At 51.3% G+C, this 20,419-nt stretch overlaps 1 protein-coding gene across 1 annotated transcript in view; it reads right to left on the bottom strand.

The window, feature by feature from the left end:
- Positions 1–9,350, bottom strand: part of SLC46A3 (solute carrier family 46 member 3) — a 61,567-nt gene extending 52,217 nt beyond the window's left edge. Inside the window, exon 1 of the mRNA XM_075334620.1 lies at positions 9,270–9,350. The gene's annotated coding sequence lies outside the window, so the exon portion shown is untranslated. The remainder of the gene's footprint in view (positions 1–9,269) is intronic.
- Between the last annotated feature and the right edge of the window lie 11,069 nt (positions 9,351–20,419).

The raw sequence follows: 20,419 nt of genomic DNA, 5'->3' as shown, positions 1-20,419 counted from the left end.
TTGCAGTTTATTTCACCACATAGATAAAGAAAGCAGCCCCCAAAGATGCCCCCCTAGTGCTGACCACACACTGACAATGCCCCAATCACTGCCTTGTATCTAACGCCAAAATGCAAATGTCATACAGATCACTGACGTACAGGATAAAGCTTGTTCCTCTCTCCGCACCTCATGGCTGACGGCCATTCCTATGAAGACACAATATGAACACAGAGTCCGAGGCTCTCTCTCAGTGGTGATCTACACTATTATATCTAGTTATAGGGCTATAAGAGTTAGGGGCCATCCTGATTAGATACACCTCGTCATGGTGGGATGATTTTTATGCGCTTAGGGTACTTTCACACTTGCGTTGAACGGCATCCGTTGCATTGCGTTGTGTAACGGATGCAACGGATGTGTTGCATATAGTGGCACAACGGATGCAACGGATGCTGCAAAACAACGCAATTCGCTTTGATTTTTTTTTTTTTTTTTACCAGCGGCAGACTATTGTGAACGATCAGCTGATCGCTCCCAGTAGCCGGCCGCCGGGTGATCAGCTGATCGCTCCCAGTAGCCGGCCGCCGGGTGATCAGCTGATCGCTCCCAGCAGCCGGCCGCCGGGTGATCAGCTGATCGCTCCCAGTAGCCGGCCGCCGGGTGATCAGCTGATCGCTCCCAGTAGCCGGCCGCCGGGTGATCAGCTGATCGCTCCCAGTAGCCGGCCGCCGGGTGATCAGCTGATCGCTCCCAGCAGCCGGCCGCCGGGTGATCAGCTGATCGCTCCCTGCAGCCGGCCGCCGGGTGATCAGCTGATCGCTCCCTGCAGCCGGCCGCCGGGTGATCAGCTGAGCGCTGTCACTTGCCGGCGCCCGGGCATGCCGGCGGGCGGGCGCTCAGCTGAGGGCTGTGACTTGCCGGCGGCCGGGCGCTCAGCTGAACGTTCGGCCACCGCGAGCCAAAATAAAGTTTGATTTAAAAAAAAAAAAAAGAGCATGCGCAGTGAAATCCAGAGGATTCCGCTGCTCAAAATAACGTTACATGCTGCGTTCCTCCCGCTGGGCGGAAGCAACGGAGCGTCGCCCAGCGGAAGCAACGCAGGTCCTTTTGGTACAATCCGTCATCCATACAAGTCTATGGGAAACAGCGGAATCCGTTAACGGATTCCGCTGTTTTCCAAAAGGGCGGATTGTAACGGAAGGAAATAAACGCAAGTGTGAAAGTACCCTTATGAACAAAATAAAGTCACCTAAGTGCCCTATGTATTATTACTATTTATCTCCTTACTGCAGGGGACTGACTCTTTTGTTTTTATCCTCGCTCCTGTCTGTTAATGGCCACAGTGTGAATGATCACCTACACATTACACTTCTACCTACAGCTGTTCCTGCTCATTTCTGTGGTTTTAATTACAGGACTAGTAACAAAAACACTTGTAATAACAGAAACAGTAAAATGAGATCCCGCCTAATATAAAAGCCAGCTCATACAATCACGGCTGTAATGTGGATCTGTCACCTATGAGTCAGCGGCGCCGCACCGGGACCGCAGGAATGTTACTTTTCTTCACTGCGTCACAAACGCAGCGTCTTACAGTTCCAGTGAAGTGGATAGGCTTCATAGAAACCTCCTGCCCACTGGGCTTCTTTTTTACGCTGTGTACGCTCAGCTGCAGGGAGTTTTTCCAATCCGCAGCATGTCAAATTTCTCTTGTGGGTATTCTCAGTTATGCCAGAATTTTCCCATAGACTTGTATTAGATGTGAATATCCGCAGATGAAAAAACGCACACGTTACTAGTAAAGTTGAGCGGATTGCTAATAGTCCGGCGGATCAGTGGCGGGTTGACAAGGAAGTCCGAGATCCAATCTTGAATCCGGGCCAATATATGACAATGAGGAGCGGAATCCGGGACGAGCGAGAGAGCGAGAGGGGGAGAAAAAAAAACCAAAAAAACCACATTATTGCCGAATCCGGATCGTGCACCCGGAATCCCGCATCTGGGTCGGACCCGGATCTACCGCTGAAACCGCGCGGATCCGGAATTTTCCAGTCCGGTTGCGCTCAACACTAGTTACTAGTGCATCAAACACGCGTGGAATCTTCGGCTAAGAATGTCAGCACCAGGAAGTTTCAAAAACAAAGCAGCTTTATTTAAAGGATGACACACCAAAGACAAAAAATAAATAAAAAGCGTAAAAAAAATTAAATAAAAATGTATGTAAAAAAAAGACATAAAAATGCAATGGAAAAAAAACGCAAGTAAACAGATATTTTGCAACATCAAAATCTCAACAAATACGGATTGTGGGAATGTAGCCTAAGGGTACTTTCACACATCCGGTTTTTGCCGTCAGGCTCAATCCGGTGTGTGCCTGGTGCACCGGATCAGTTTTTTTGACAGATCCAGATTTTCCTCAGAACGTGGATATAGAAAAATAACAAGAGAGTGAGAGAGAATTTTCTGACCAGAAAAGAATTTATAACACTTCTGGGCATGCTCAGGAGTGAAAAACCGGATGCGGCACATGATTCTGATGTTTGCCGCATGCTGCCCGATCTGGCGCCCATACACTTACATTATACACCGTGCCGCACAGTGCCGCATCCGGCGCTCTCTGTTTTTTTGCCGTTGGAGAAAAACGTTAAACTCTGCGTCCTTTCCGGCAGTCGGACTGACAAATGTCGCCGGATTTGGCAAAAACCGGATCAAACGCGAGGCCATGCGGCACAATCCGGCGCTAATACAAGTCTATGAGGCAAAAAACGCATCCGGCAGATGTGTTTTTGTCGCAAAGCGTCGTATTGTGCCTGACGGCAAAAATCGGATGTCTGAAAGCAGCCTTAAGGCCACTTTACACGCTACGACATCGCTAATGCGATGTTGTTGGGGTCACGGAATTTGAGACGCACATCCAGCCGCATTAGTGATGTCATTGCGTGTGACACCTAAATCGCTCATCGGTGACATGGGGGTCCCTTCTCAAATATCACTGCTGCAGCGTGTACGATGTAGTTCGTCGCTCCTGCGGCAGCACACATCGCCCCGTGTGACACCGCAGGAACGAGGAACCTCACCTTACCTGCCGCCGCCCACAATGCGGAAGGAAGAAGGTGGGCGGGATGTTACGTACCGCTCATCTCCGCCCCTCCGCTTTGATTTGGCGGCCGCTTACTGACGTCGCTGTGACGCCGCATGGACCGCGCCCTTAGAAAGGAGGCGGTTCGCCGGTCACAGCGACGTCGCAGGGCAGGTAAGTAGTGTGACGGGTCCGGGCGATGTTGTGCTCCACGGGCAGCGATTTGCCTGTGTCGCACAACTGATGGGGGCGGGTATGCACGCTAGCGATATCGGGACCGATATCACACCGTGTAAAGTGGCCTTTAGAGGAGGTTTTGCCCAGTTTGAAAAGCTCTTTAAAAAAAAAAAACCCTCAGCATGCATATACAATTAAAGGGATTGTCCCATCTTATCCCCTCTCAGCAGATTGTGTCACCTTAGGAAGTCCGGCTGAGTTCAATTATTGGCGGTAGCATTGGTGACACGATGTTGGCGGTACAGAGAATAACAGGCACCAGGAGTAGCAGCGGAGATGTAACGCTGGACCCGGGAGGGTGAGTAGAACCAGGTTTGTATTTTTAAAAACAAACTTCAGACGGGGAAGAAAACCAAAAAAACTCATTAAGCTTCACATATCCGCATTTCACGGTCCACCTATGGGCCGAGAGTTCTGGACCAACCGCTGGTCTTCTGACCTGAACTAGTAGCCTTATACAGTATATGCCTATTATACTATTAGTCCGGGCCAGGAGACACATGGCCCATACACTGATTGTGAAATGCGACTGATCCGTGAAGTAGGGAGAGCTGCCAGGCTTCCTTTTGGATCACAGCCGCTCACCTGAGGCCCCCGCAGGGGATCATTTGTGATACTTTGTAATAAGTTGGAACTGCCCAAATCAAAGAAGCCTTTTACAGCAGCACTCCAGCGTGTTGGATTTTTTTCAATGCTGGAGAGGTGCTTTCTACCCCTAGTAATATACTCACCTTCCGGCGGCTTCACCTTTTACCGGCACGGCTCCGATCCCAAGGCACCATCTTTGCTCATAAATTCTGACTGGATGGGAGTCAGAAGTTACATCACAAGGTCTCCATAAAAGTCTATGACAGTTAAGGGGGCTTTACACGCTGTGACATCGCTAGCGAGCGTACCCGCCCCCATCGTTTGTGCGTCACGGCCAAATCGCTGCCCGTGGCGCACAATATTGCTAGTACCCGTCACACTCTACTTACCTGCCTAGCGACGTCGCTGTGGACGGCGAACCGCCTCCTTTCTAAGCGGGTGGTTCGTGCGGCGTCACAGCGACGTCACATGGCAGGCGTACAATTGAAGCGGAGGAACGGAGAGCAGCTGAAAGTGACTCCCACCTTGGTGCCGGAGGACGCAGGTACGGTGTTGGTCCTCTTTCCTGGGGTGTCACACGTGGCGATGTGTGCTGCCTCAGGAACGACGAACAACCTGCGTCCTGAACGAGCAACGATATTTGGGATTAGAACGACGCGTCAACGATCAATAATTAGGTAAGTATTTTTGATCGTTGGCGGTCGTTCGTACGTTTCACACGCAACGACGTCGCTAACGAGGCTGGATGTACATCACGAATTCCGTGACCCCAGCGACATCTCGTTAGCAATGCAGTTGTGTGTAAAGCCCACTTAAGGCTCTCCTAGATTTAGGCCTTGTGTCCACGTTGCTTTTGCTTCATGCATTTTTCCTTGCTTCTTTTAATCAATAACAGCAATAAAAATGTATCCCAGCAAAGTCTATGAGAATCCTGACTTGCTGTGCACTCGTTGCTTCTTTTTTCCTTGCAGTTTTTGTTGCTAAAATAAGAAGCAACATGTCAATTGTTTCTGCGTTTTTTTCTTGCTTATTTCACCAATTAACTTCAATGGAGTCAGTGAAAAACGCAGGAAACAACGCATGTGTAATGCAGACGTCGCTTTTTTTGTGCGTTTTTATATGCTTGTTTGAGGTCACTGGGGTTCCTGCAGCCATTTCCTCATCTTGGGGTCTTTACCGCAGGACCTTGCTGTAGGGAACTCCGGTGACGTCACAAGGTGAATCGAGTTCATGCCGGCAGATCACCGGGGCTTCCTGCAAATCCGCTGGCAAGAACTCGCTTCACCTAGTGACGTCATCAGGGTTCCCTGCACCTAGGCCTCACAGTTTTCATTGCAGGACCTTGCTGGAGGGAAATCCGGTGACGTAGGTGCCCTGGTCTGTGAGGCGATCCGTACCTCAGTAGCCCGGGGTCATAATGGTGACGACCCAGGGTTACCATGGCAGCGATCAGCTTCCTGTGATCGCATTACAGGGACCCTATCACCAGGGAGAGGTAGGTGATTTTTCTCCCTGCCTCTTGAGAATACAGTGATTGCACTGATGGCAGCATTCAGGAAGGCACTGATCGCAGCATTCAGGAAGGCACTGATCGCAGCATTCAGGATGGCACTGATCGCAGCATTCAGGATGGCACTGATCGCAGCATTCAGGATGGCACTGATCGCAGCATTCAGGATGGCACTGATCGCAACATTCAGGATGGCACTGATCGCAACATTCAGGATGGCACTGATCGCAACATTCAGGATGGCACTGATCGCAGCATTCAGGATGGCACTGATCGCAGCATTCAGGATGGCACTGATCGCAGCATTCAGGATGGCACTGATCGCAGCATTCAGGATGGCACTGATCGCAACATTCAGGATGGCACTGATCGCAGCATTCAGGATGGCACTGATCGCAACATTCAGGAAGGCACTGATCGCAGCATTCAGGATGGCACTGATCGCAGCATTCAGGATGGCACTGATCGCAGCATTTAGGATGGCACTGATCGCAACATTCAGGATGGCACTGATCGCAGCATTCAGGAGGGATAAATTGCTGGGAGGGGCATGGGCACCGCTCCGAGCAGAGAGAGCCGGGTCACGGCTGTAACATCAGCCGAAGATCCAGTGGTGAGTGCAGGGATACAGTGCCTGAACCCCCGCGGTCGCCATGACTAAAAACAAACAACAAGAAGCATGAAAAAAAGTATGAGAAAAAATGCAAATACAATAAACCATGAGCATTTTTTCCAGCTGCTTTTTTTCCTGCCAAAACATGCATTTTTATGTGCAGATTTTCTGCACATAAAAACGCAACGTGGGCACATAACCTAAAGGCCGCTTTACACGCAGCGACATCGCTAGCGATCGCACCCGCCCCCGTTGTTCGTGCGTCACGGGCGAATCGCTGCCCGTGGCGAACAATATCGCCGGTACGTGTCACACCAACTTACCTTCCTAACGATGTCGCTGTGGCCGCCGAACAAACTCTTTTTTAAGGGGGCGGTTCGTGCGCTGTCACACAGCGGGCCACCGATAGAAGTGGAGGGGTGGAGAGCAGCCGCATGAACGTCACTCCCACCTCGTTGCCGGAGGACGCAGGTACAGTGTTGGTCCTCTTTCCTGGGGTGTCACACGTAGCGATGTGTGCTGCCTCAGGAATGACAAACAACCTGCGTACCAATTGAGCAATGATTTTTGGGAAAAGAACAACGTGTCAACAACCAACGATTTTGGGCACTTTTCGGATCGTTCGCGGTCGCTGGTAAGTGATACATGCAACGACGTCGCTAACGAGGCCGGATGTGCGTCACGAATTCCGTGACCCCAGCGACATCTCGTTATTGCATTGTTATCGATGTTGCTGTGTGTAAAGCCCCCTTTACATTGAGTTGTGAGACAATCTAGCTGCCTGCAGGTCACAAACTATAAAAGATCAACGGGAGCGACAGCGACAGAAGATGTAGATGAAGATGCCAGAGGGTGAGTATAAGACAAGGGGCAGGGGACTTAGGCTATGTGCCCATGGGACTCTGTACCCACGGATTTTGCTTTGGAAAACCTGTGGATTTATCTGGATTTTCTAGATAAATCCGCAGGTTTTAGCAAGTACAGACACTCCCCATGTTATCCTATGGGACATAGGGAGTGTCTGTGTCCGTGCTGCGGTATGTACGGCTGTGGAATATGCTGCGGATGTCCCGCAGCCGCACATAACTGCATGTCAATTATTCCTGCGGAAATATCTAGGGATGTCCCGCCTCTCCACTATTGAGCTAGAGGGCGGGAATTCCACAGGTAAGTCGCACAAATGTCCGCAGATTTACCACAGATATTTCGCTGGAATCCCGCAGCAATGGATAGCTGCGGATTCCTGGAACCAGCTGCGGGAAACCTGCAGACGTACCTGCGGATATATCCACGGGTACATTGTCCCATGGGCACATAGCCTTAAGGGTGCTTTACACGCTGCGACATCGCTAGCGATTGCTAGCGATGTCAAGCGCGATAGCACCCGCCCCCGTCGTTCGTGCGACATTTGGTGCTCGCTACAGCAGCATTACACGCACATACCTGGTCAGCGACATCGCTGTGACCGCCAAACAATCCCTCCCTCAAGGGGAAGGTGCGTTCGGCGTCATAGCAACATCACTGCGGCGTCACTAAGCGGCCGGCCAATAGAAGCGGAGGGGCGGAGATGAGCGGGACGTAACATCCCGCCCACCTCCTTCCTTCCGCATTGCCGGTGGACGCAGGTAAGGAGACGTTCCTCGCTCCTGCGGTGTCACACATAGCGATGTGTGCTGCCGCAGGAACGACGAACAACATCGTACCTGTGGCAGCAACGATATTAAGGAAAGGAGCGATGTGTCAACGATCACCATTTTTGAACGATTTTTCGATCGTTGCTCCTTGGTGTCACTGGCACCGGATGTGAGTCACTAACGACGTGACCCCGACGATATATCGGTAGCGATGTCACAGCGTGTAAAGCACCTTTTAGATTAGAAGCAGATATCCTTGGCATAAAAGCAACAAAGCTCATCACCTGAACACACCATCCCCACTGTCAAACATGGTGGTGGCAGCATCATGTTTCGGGCCTGCTTTTCTTCAGCAGGGACAGGGAAGATGATTAAAATTGCTGGGAAGATGGATGGAGCCAAATACAGGAGCATTCTTGAAGAAAACCTGTTGGAGTCTGCAAAAGTCCCGAGACTGGGACGGAGATTTGTCTTCCAACAAGACAATGATCCAAAACATAAAGCAGAGAAAAAAAAACATCTCTGGAGTGGGGCATTAACTTAATAACGTAAATGAAAACATTATTTAGAAGACACCGATTCTAGCAGACCCCACACGGGGAGCGCCAGCGAGGAGGCGGAAGACACCGGAGACGCGGATCACGTTCCGCAAGTCTTCAAAACAGAGAAGTGTAAGAAAAAGTTAAGAAAAGAGTCGCAGTCGTTTGTGTTGAAAAAAAAAATGGTGACGAAGTTTAAAATGGAAAGTTCTATTTGTTATAGAACTCCACTTTCTCGCCCTTTTCGGCCGTGTTCACACATGGAGCTTCTGGGGAGACTTTTTGTACCTATCAGCTAAATTACATTAGTTGTGTTTTTTCATTGCATTTTTTTTTGCGTTTCTATCATATTTTTTCAGCTGCAGTTTGTGTCTCTTTTGCGTAGGATGTTTTCTAAAAAAAAAAATAAAAAAAGGCTGTTTTGGAAATTTTCTGTTACTTCGCTTTGATAAAACTATTTATAACCTCATGTGCGGATTAAATTATTTTTAATTTTTTTTTTATCTGTGGATTTTCCTCATCTCATTCAGGTCTGTGGGGTATATAGTTAAAAAAAAAAAAAATAAAAAAAAAAGTGCAGAAAAAATTCACATGGTAAATATTAAAAAACAAACAAAAAAACGCACGGTAGGTCAGTTTACACAGACTTAAAAAAATAAAATAAAACCCCCGTGGGATGAGAGCTCTATAGATCCCGTCTGCGGACCTGGAATCGTACGGCGCTGCGTTTCCTTGCGCTGTGACAATACGCAGCGTCAGTATCTCGCGGTGGGATCCTGACCTCATGGATTTTACGCCACGACGAGCGTTTCGCACATCCCCTACAAATATCAGTAGCCAAAATCCTGCAACCCCCAAAACAGCCAAAGCTCCCAACATAACATAACACCCCAGAACATCACCAGTGGCCTGAAACCTCACACTGCGGCTTCTCTGCGACTTTCTATCACTTTCAATGAGTTTCCTGCTAGTTTCCACAACTCTTTCCTCTATAGTGACTTGTACACACACGGACACTGTGCAGTCATAGTAATAACAGACTTGTGAATGGAGACATGTTACACACAGTGATAATCACACACGTCACCTGTACTGTGTCCCGCACTGTCCCGCCGCCGCCGGTAAGCACAGACCGGTCCTACTATCTCCAGCTCCGCAGACCGCTCTGGTCTACAGCCGCTGTCACGCAGCCCGAGTGTTGTTGTCCCGCTGATCCCCGCCCCTCGCCTGTGCTCATTGGTTCCTTCTGATCTCCGCCCACTCAGCTCAGCAGGTGCAGCCCGCTGATTGGTGGACAGCAGTGTCACTCTATGTAGTGACCCGCCCTGTGTCCTAGTTTGGCTGTTACTAGTGACATATCTCTATAGTGAAAGCAGCAGAGGGAGGAGGAATAGGAAGAAACGGCAGTTAGTGCCGCACCGGCGGGGGCAGCGGGCACATTGCTGTACAGCGGGGCACATTGCTGTACAGCGGGGCACATTGCTGTACGACCGGCTGCAGGGTGTGTACAGGCTCCTATATCTAATCCTTCAGCATGGCCTAAACTGAAGCAGGGTATGATGGGAGATAGCTCACAAAACTGGATTACTCCTCTCCCTCCTTCCATATACTGATGCACTATGACACAGACTGACTATAGAGGGGAAGTTGTGAAGTCATTTTGTTTTCTACCTGCTCCTGACCGCCAAGACAACTTCTCCTCAGCGCACACTAAAGATTGCTGCATCGGGGCAGTGAGGAGCATGGTGGATGGAGAGACATTATAGGGGCAGTGAGGAGCGTGGTGGATGGAGAGACATTATAGGGGCAGTGAGGAGCGTGGTGGATGGAGAGACATTATAGGGGCAGTGAGGAGCATGGTGGATGGGGAGACATTATAGAGGCAGTGAGGAGCGTGGTGGATGGAGAGACATTATAGGGGCAGTGAGGAGCGTGGTGGATGGAGAGACATTATAGGGGCAGTGAGGAGCGTGGTGGATGGAGAGACATTATAGGGGCAGTGAGGAGCATGGTGGATGGAGAGACATTATAGGGGCAGTGAGGAGCATGGTGGATGGGGAGACATTATAGGGGCAATGAGGAGCATGGTGGATGGAGAGACATTATAGGGGCAGTGAGGAGCATGGTGGATGGAGAGACATTATAGGGGCAGTGAGGAGCATGGTGGATGGAGAGACATTATAGGGGCAGTGAGGAGCGTGGTGGATGGAGAGACATTATAGGGGCAGTGAGGAGCGTGGTGGATGGAGAGACATTATAGGGGCAGTGAGGAGCATGGTGGATGGAGAGACATTATAGGGGCAGTGAGGAGCGTGGTGGATGGAGAGACATTATAGGGGCAGTGAGGAGCATGGTGGATGGAGAGACATTATAGGGGCAGCGAGGAGCATGGTGGATGGAGAGACATTATAGGGGCAGTGAGGAGCATGGTGGATGGAGAGACATTATAGGGGCAGTGAGGAGCATGGTGGATGGAGAGACATTATAGGGGCAGTGAGGAGCGTGGTGGATGGAGAGACATTATAGGGGCAGTGAGGAGCGTGGTGGATGGAGAGACATTATAGGGGCAGTGAGGAGCATGGTGGATGGAGAGACATTATAGGGGCAGTGAGGAGCATGGTGGATGGGGAGACATTATAGGGGCAATGAGGAGCATGGTGGATGGAGAGACATTATAGGGGCAGTGAGGAGCATGGTGGATGGAGAGACATTATAGGGGCAGTGAGGAGCATGGTGGATGGAGAGACATTATAGGGGCAATGAGGAGCATGGTGGATGGAGAGACATTATAGGGGCAGTGAGGAGCATGGTGGATGGAGAGACATTATAGAGGCAGTGAGGAGCATGGTGGATGGAGAGACATTATAGGGGCAATGAGGAGCATGGTGGATGGAGAGACATTATAGGGGCAGTGAGGAGCATGGTGGATGGAGAGACATTATAGGGGCAGTGAGGAGCATGGTGGATGGAGAGACATTATAGGGGCAGTGAGGAGCGTGGTGGATGGAGAGACATTATAGGGGCAGTGAGGAGCATGGTGGATGGAGAGACATTATAGGGGCAGTGAGGAGCATGGTGGATGGAGAGACATTATAGGGGCAGCGAGGAGCATGGTGGATGGAGAGACATTATAGGGGCAGTGAGGAGCATGGTGGATGGAGAGACATTATAGGGGCAGTGAGGAGCATGGTGGATGGAGAGACATTATAGGGGCAGTGAGGAGCGTGGTGGATGGAGAGACATTATAGGGGCAGTGAGGAGCGTGGTGGATGGAGAGACATTATAGGGGCAGTGAGGAGCATGGTGGATGGAGAGACATTATAGGGGCAGTGAGGAGCATGGTGGATGGGGAGACATTATAGGGGCAGCGAGGAACATGGTGGATGGAGAGACGTTATAGGGGCAATGAGGAGCATGGTGGATGGAGAGACATTATAGGGGCAGTGAGGAGCATAGTGGATGGGGAGACATTATAGGGGCAATGAGGAGCATGGTGGATGGAGAGACATTATAGAGGCAGTGAGGAGCGTGGTGGATGGAGAGACATTATAGGGGCAGTGAGGAGCATGGTGGATGGGGAGACATTATAGAGGCAGTGAGGAGTGTGGTGGATGGGGAGACATTATAGAGGCAGTGAGGAGTGTGGTGGATGGGGAGACATTATAGAGGCAGTGAGGAGTGTGGTGGATGGGGAGACATTATAGGGGCAGTGAGGAGCATGGTGGATGGAGAGACATTATAGGGGCAGTGAGGAGTGTGGTGGATGGGGAGACATTATAGGGGCAGTGAGGAGCATGGTGGATGGAGAGACATTATAGGGGCAGTGAGGAGTGTGGTGGATGGGGAGACATTATAGGGGCAGTGAGGAGCATGGTGGATGGAGAGACATTATAGGGGCAGTGAGGAGCATGGTGGATGGAGAGACATTATAGGGGCAATGAGGAGCATGGTGGATGGAGAGACATTATAGGGGCATTGAGGAGCATGGTGGATGGAGAGACATTATAGGGGCAGTGAGGAGCGTGGTGGATGGAGAGACATTATAGGGGCAGCGAGGAGCATGGTGGATGGAGAGACATTATAGGGGCAGTGAGGAGCGTGGTGGATGGAGAGACATTATAGGGGCAGTGAGGAGCGTGGTGGATGGAGAGACATTATAGGGGCAGTGAGGAGCATGCTGGATGGAGAGACATTATAGAGGCAGTGAGGAGTGTGGTGGATGGAGAGACATTATAGGGGCAGTGAGGAGCGTGGTGGATGGAGAGACATTATAGGGGCAGTGAGGAGCGTGGTGGATGGAGAGACATTATAGAGGCAGTGAGGAGCATGGTGGATGGAGAGACATTATAGGGGCAGTGAGGAGCATGGTGGATGGGGAGACATTATAGGGGCAATGAGGAGCATGGTGGATGGAGAGACATTATAGGGGCAGTGAGGAGCATAGTGGATGGGGAGACATTATAGGGGCAATGAGGAGCATGGTGGATGGAGAGACATTATAGAGGCAGTGAGGAGCGTGGTGGATGGAGAGACATTATAGGGGCAGTGAGGAGCATGGTGGATGGGGAGACATTATAGGGGCAATGAGGAGCATGGTGGATGGAGAGACATTATGGGGCAATGAGGAGCATGGTGGATGGAGAGACATTATAGGGGCAGTGAGGAGCATGGTGGATGGAGAGACATTATAGAGGCAGTGAGGAGCATGGTGCATGAGGAGACATTATAGGGGCAGTGAGGAGCGTGGTGGATGGAGAGACATTATAGGGGCAGCGAGGAGCATGGTGGATGGAGAGACATTATAGGGGCAGTGAGGAGCGTGGTGGATGGAGAGACATTATAGGGGCAGTGAGGAGCGTGGTGGATGGAGAGACATTATAGGGGCATTGAGGAGCGTGGTGGATGGAGAGACATTATAGGGGCATTGAGGAGCATGGTGGATGGAGAGACATTATAGGGGCAGTGAGGAGCGTGGTGGATGGAGAGACATTATAGGGGCAGCGAGGAACATGGTGGATGGAGAGACGTTATAGGGGCAATGAGGAGCGTGGTGGATGGAGAGACATTATAGGGGCAGTGAGGAGTGTGGTGGATGGAGAGACATTATAGGGGCAGTGAGGAGCATGGTGGATGGAGAGACATTATAGGGGCAGTGAGGAGCGTGGTGGATGGAGAGACATTATAGGGGCATTGAGGAGCATGGTGGATGGAGAGACATTATAGGGGCAGTGAGGAGCGTGGTGGATGGAGAGACATTATAGGGGCATTGAGGAGCATGGTGGATGGAGAGACATTATAGGGGCATTGAGGAGCGTGGTGAATGGAGAGACATTATAGGGGCAGTGAGGAGCGTGGTGGATGGAGAGACATTATAGAGGCAGTGAGGAGCGTGGTGGATGGAGAGACATTATAGGGGCAATGAGGAGTGTGGTGGATGGAGAGACATTATAGAGGCAGTGAGGAGCATGGTGGATGGAGAGACATTATAGGGGCAATGAGGAGCATGGTGGATGGAGAGACATTATAGGGGCAGCGAGGAGCATGGTGGATGGAGAGACATTATAAGGGCAGTGAGGAGTGTGGTGGATGGAGAGACATTATAGGGGCAGCGAGGAGCATGGTGGATGGAGAGACATTATAGGGGCAGTGAGGAGCATGGTGGATGGAGAGACATTATAGGGGCAGTGAGGAGTGTGGTGGATGGAGAGACATTATAGGGGCAGCGAGGAGCATGGTGGATGGAGAGACATTATAGGGGCAGTGAGGAGCATGGTGGATGGAGAGACATTATAAGGGCAGTGAGGAGTGTGGTGGATGGAGAGACATTATAGGGGCAGTGAGGAGCATGGTGGATGGAGAGACATTATAGGGGCAGTGAGGAGCATGGTGGATGGAGAGACATTATAGGGGCAATGAGGAGCGTGGTGGATGGAGAGACATTATAGGGGCATTGAGGAGCGTGGTGGATGGAGAGACATTATAGGGGCATTGAGGAGCATGGTGGATGGAGAGACATTATAGAGGCAGTGAGGAGCATGGTGGATGGAGAGACATTATAGGGGCAATGAGGAGTGTGGTGGATGGAGAGACATTATAGAGGCAGTGAGGAGCATGGTGGATGGAGAGACATTATAGGGGCAATGAGGAGCATGGTGGATGGAGAGACATTATAGGGGCAGCGAGGAGCATGGTGGATGGAGAGACATTATAAGGGCAGTGAGGAGTGTGGTGGATGGAGAGACATTATAGGGGCAGCGAGGAGCGTGGTGGATAGAGAGACATTATAGGGGCAGTGAGGAGCATGGTGGATGGAGAGACATTATAGGGGCAGTGAGGAGTGTGGTGGATGGAGAGACATTATAGGGGCAGTGAGGAGCATGGTGGATGGAGAGACATTATAGGGGCAGTGAGGAGTGTGGTGGATGGAGAGACATTATAGGGGCAGCGAGGAGCGTGGTGGATGGAGAGACATTATAGGGGCAGTGAGGAGCATGGTGGATGGAGAGACATTATAGGGGCAGCGAGGAGCATGGTGGATGGAGAGACATTATAGGGGCAGTGAGGAGTGTGGTGGATGGAGAGACATTATAGGGGCAGCGAGGAGCATGGTGGATGGAGAGACATTATAGGGGCAGTGAGGAGCATGGTGGATGGAGAGACATTATAGGGGCAGCGAGGAGCATGGTGGATGGAGAGACGTTATAGGGGCAATGAGGAGCGTGGTGGATGGAGAGACATTATAGGGGCAGTGAGGAGCATGGTGGATGGAGAGACATTATAGGGGCAGTGAGGAGTGTGGTGGATGGAGAGACATTATAGGGGCAGTGAGGAGTGTGGTGGATGGAGAGACATTATAGGGGCAATGAGGAGCATGGTGGATGGAGAGACATTATAGGGGCAGTGAGGAGCATGGTGGATGGAGAGACATTATAGGGGCAATGAGGAGCGTGGTGGATGGAGAGACATTATAGGGGCAGTGAGGAGTGTGGTGGATGGAGAGACATTATAGGGGCAGTGAGGAGCATGGTGGATGGAGAGACATTATAGGGGCAGTGAGGAGCATGGTGGATGGAGAGACATTATATGGGCAATGAGGAGCGTGGTGGATGGAGAGACATTATAGGGGCAGTGAGGAGCATGGTGGATGGAGAGACATTATAGGGGCAATGAGGAGCATGGTGGATGGAGAGACATTATAGGGGCAATGAGGAGTGTGGTGGATGTGGAGACATTATAGGGGCAATGAGGAGCGTGGTGGATGGAGAGACATTATAGAGGCAGTGAGGAGCATGGTGGATGGAGAGACATTATAGGGGCAATGAGGAGCGTGGTGGATGAGGAGACATTATAGGGGCAATGAGGAGCGTGGTGGATGGAGAGACATTATAGAGGCAGTGAGGAGCATGGTGGATGGAGAGACATTATAGGGGCAGTGAGGAGCATGGTGGATGAAGAGACATTATAGGGGCAATGAGGAGTGTGGTGGATGAGGAGACATTATAGGGGCAATGAGGAGCGTGGTGGATGGAGAGACATAGGGGCAGTGAGGAGCATGGTGGATGGAGAGACATTATAGGGGCAGTGAGGAGCATGGTGGATGGAGAGACATTATAGGGGCAATGAGGAGCTTGGTGGATGGAGAGACATTATAGGGGCAATGAGGAGCGTGGTGGATGGAGAGACATTATAGGGGCAGTGAGGAGCATGGTGGATTGAGAGACATTATAGGGGCAGTGAGGAGTGTGGTTGATGGAGAGACATTATAGGGGCAGTGAGGAGCATGGTGGATGGAGAGACATTATAGGGGCAGTGAGGAGTGTGGTGGATGGAGAGACATTATAGGGGCAGCGAGGAGCGTGGTGGATGGAGAGACATTATAGGGGCAGTGAGGAGCATGGTGGATGGAGAGACATTATAGGGGCAGCGAGGAGCATGGTGGATGGAGAGACATTATAGGGGCAGTGAGGAGTGTGGTGGATGGAGAGACATTATAGGGGCAGCGAGGAGCATGGTGGATGGAGAGACATTATAGGGGCAGTGAGGAGCATGGTGGATGGAGAGACATTATAGGGGCAGCGAGGAGCATGGTGGATGGAGAGACGTTATAGGGGCAATGAGGAGCGTGGTGGATGGAGAGACATTATAGGGGCAGTGAGGAGCATGGTGGATGGAGAGACATTATAGAGGCAGTGAGGAGCATGGTGGATGGGGAGACATTATAGGGGCAATGAGGAGCGTGGTGGATAGAGAGACATTATAGGGGCAGTGAGGAGCATGGTGGATGGAGAGACATTATAGGGGCAGTGAGGAGTGTGGTGGATGGAGAGACATTATAGGGGCAGTGAGGAGTGTGGTGGATGGAGAGACATTATAGGGGCAATGAGGAGCATGGTGGATGGAGAGACATTATAGGGGCAGTGAGGAGCATGGTGGATGGAGAGACATTATAGGGGCAATGAGGAGCGTGGTGGATGGAGAGACATTATAGGGGCAGTGAGGAGTGTGGTGGATGGAGAGACATTATAGGGGCAGTGAGGAGCATGGTGGATGGAGAGACATTATAGGGGCAGTGAGGAGCATGGTGGATGGAGAGACATTATAGGGGCAATGAGGAGTGTGGTGGATGTGGAGACATTATAGGGGCAATGAGGAGCGTGGTGGATGGAGAGACATTATAGAGGCAGTGAGGAGCATGGTGGATGGAGAGACATTATAGGGGCAATGAGGAGCGTGGTGGATGAGGAGACATTATAGGGGCAATGAGGAGCGTGGTGGATGGAGAGACATTATAGAGGCAGTGAGGAGCATGGTGGATGGAGAGACATTATAGGGGCAGTGAGGAGCATGGTGGATGGAGAGACATTATAGGGGCAATGAGGAGTGTGGTGGATGAGGAGACATTATAGGGGCAATGAGGAGCGTGGTGGATGGAGAGACATTATAGGGGCAGTGAGGAGCATGGTGGATGGAGAGACATTATAGGGGCAGTGAGGAGCATGGTGGATGGAGAGACATTATAGGGGCAATGAGGAGCATGGTGGATGGAGAGACATTATAGGGGCAATGAGGAGCGTGGTGGATGGAGAGACATTATAGGGGCAGTGAGGAGCGTGGTGGATGGAGAGACATTATAGGGGCAGTGAGGAGTGTGGTGGATGGAGAGACATTATAGGGGCAGTGAGGAGCATGGTGGATGGAGAGACATTATAGGGGCAGCGAGGAGTGTGGTGGATGGAGAGACATTATAGGGGCAGCGAGGAGCGTGGTGGATGGAGAGACATTATAGGGGCAGTGAGGAGCATGGTGGATGGAGAGACATTATAGGGGCAGCGAGGAGCATGGTGGATGGAGAGACATTATAGGGGCAGTGAGGAGTGTGGTGGATGGAGAGACATTATAGGGGCAGCGAGGAGCATGGTGGATGGAGAGACATTATAGGGGCAGTGAGGAGCATGGTGGATGGAGAGACATTATAGGGGCAGCGAGGAGCATGGTGGATGGAGAGACGTTATAGGGGCAATGAGGAGCGTGGTGGATGGAGAGACATTATAGGGGCAGTGAGGAGCATGGTGGATGGAGAGACATTATAGAGGCAGTGAGGAGCATGGTGGATGGGGAGACATTATAGGGGCAATGAGGAGCGTGGTGGATAGAGAGACATTATAGGGGCAGTGAGGAGCATGGTGGATGGAGAGACATTATAGGGGCAGTGAGGAGTGTGGTGGATGGAGAGACATTATAGGGGCAGTGAGGAGTGTGGTGGATGGAGAGACATTATAGGGGCAATGAGGAGCATGGTGGATGGAGAGACATTATAGGGGCAGTGAGGAGCATGGTGGATGGAGAGACATTATAGGGGCAATGAGGAGCGTGGTGGATGGAGAGACATTATAGGGGCAGTGAGGAGTGTGGTGGATGGAGAGACATTATAGGGGCAGTGAGGAGCATGGTGGATGGAGAGACATTATAGGGGCAGTGAGGAGCATGGTGGATGGAGAGACATTATAGGGGCAATGAGGAGTGTGGTGGATGTGGAGACATTATAGGGGCAATGAGGAGCGTGGTGGATGGAGAGACATTATAGAGGCAGTGAGGAGCATGGTGGATGGAGAGACATTATAGGGGCAATGAGGAGCGTGGTGGATGAGGAGACATTATAGGGGCAATGAGGAGCGTGGTGGATGGAGAGACATTATAGAGGCAGTGAGGAGCATGGTGGATGGAGAGACATTATAGGGGCAGTGAGGAGCATGGTGGATGGAGAGACATTATAGGGGCAATGAGGAGTGTGGTGGATGAGGAGACATTATAGGGGCAATGAGGAGCGTGGTGGATGGAGAGACATTATAGGGGCAATGAGGAGCATGGTGGATGGAGAGACATTATAGGGGCAGTGAGGAGCATGGTGGATGGAGAGACATTATAGGGGCAGTGAGGAGCATGGTGGATGGAGAGACATTATAGGGGCAATGAGGAGCATGGTGGATGGAGAGACATTATAGGGGCAGTGAGGAGTGTGGTGGATGAGGAGACATTATAGGGGCAATGAGGAGCATGGTGGATGGAGAGACATTATAGGGGCAATGAGGAGCGTGGTGGATGGAGAGACATTATAGAGGCAGTGAGGAGCATGGTGGATGGAGAGACATTATAGGGGCAGCGAGGAGCATGGTGGATGGAGAGACATTATAGAGGCAGTGAGGAGCATGGTGGATGGAGAGACATTATAGGGGCAGTGAGGAGCATGGTGGATGGAGAGACATTATAGGGGCAATGAGGAGCATGGTGGATGGAGAGACATTATAGGGGCAGTGAGGAGTGTGGTGGATGGAGAGACATTATAGGGGCAGTGAGGAGCATGGTGGATGGAGAGACATTATAGGGGCAGTGAGGAGTGTGGTGGATGGAGAGACATTATAGGGGCAGCGAGGAGCGTGGTGGATGGAGAGACATTATAGGGGCAGTGAGGAGCATGGTGGATGACGAGACATTATAGGGGCAATGAGGAGCGTGGTGGATGGAGAGACATTATAGGGGCAGTGAGGAGCATGGTGGATGGAGAGACATTATAGAGGCAGTGAGGAGCATGGTGGATGGGGAGACATTATAGGGGCAATGAGGAGCGTGGTGGATGGAGAGACATTATAGGGGCAGTGAGGAGCATGGTGGATGGAGAGACATTATAGGGGCAGTGAGGAGTGTGGTGGATGGAGAGACATTATAGGGGCAGTGAGGAGCATGGTGGATGGAGAGACATTATAGGGGCAATGAGGAGCATGGTGGATGGAGAGACATTATAGGGGCAGTGAGGAGCATGGTGGATGGAGAGACATTATAGGGGCAGTGAGGAGCGTGGTGGATGGAGAGACATTATAGAGGCAGCGAGGAGCATGGTGGACGGAGAGACATTATAGGGGCAGCGAGGAGCATGGTGGATGGAGAGACATTATAGGGGCAGTGAGGAGCGTGGTGGATGGAGAGACATTATAGGGGCAGTGAGGAGCGTGGTGGATGGAGAGACATTATAGGGGCAGTGAGGAGCATGGTGGATGGAGAGACATTATAGGGGCAGCGAGGAACATGGTGGATGGAGAGACATTATAGGGGCAGTGAGGAGTGTGGTGGATGGAGAGACATTATAGGGGCAGAGAGGAGTGTGGTGGATGGAGAGACATTATAGGGGCAATGAGGAGCATGGTGGATGGAGAGACATTATAGGGGCAGCGAGGAGCATGGTGGATGGAGAGACATTATGGGGGCAGTGAGGAGTGTGGTGGATGGAGAGACATTATAGGGGCAATGAGGAGCATGGTGCATGAGGAGACATTATAGGGGCAATGAGGAGCATGGTGGATGGAGAGACATTATAGGGGCAGTGAGGAGCATGGTGGATGACGAGACATTATAGGGGCTGTAAGGAGCGTGGTGGATGGAGAGACATTATAGGGGCAGTGAGGAGCATGGTGCATGAGGAGACATTATAGGGGCAATGAGGAGCATGGTGGATGGAGAGACATTATAGGGGCAGTGAGGAGCATGGTGGATGACGAGACATTATAGGGGCTGTAAGGAGCGTGGTGGATGGAGAGACATTATAGGGGCAGTGAGGAGCATGGTGGATGGAGAGACATTATAGGGGCAGCGAGGAGCATGGTGGATGGAGAGACATTATAGGGGCAGTGAGGAGCATGGTGGATGGAGAGACATTATAGGGGCAGTGAGGAGCGTGGTGGATGG

The sequence above is a fragment of the Anomaloglossus baeobatrachus genome, chromosome 2, assembly GCF_048569485.1.
Source record: "Anomaloglossus baeobatrachus isolate aAnoBae1 chromosome 2, aAnoBae1.hap1, whole genome shotgun sequence".
Lineage (NCBI taxonomy): Eukaryota > Metazoa > Chordata > Amphibia > Anura > Aromobatidae > Anomaloglossus > Anomaloglossus baeobatrachus.
Note: the sequence above shows the minus strand (reverse complement) of the source record. Positions and strands in the feature narration are given on the sequence as shown.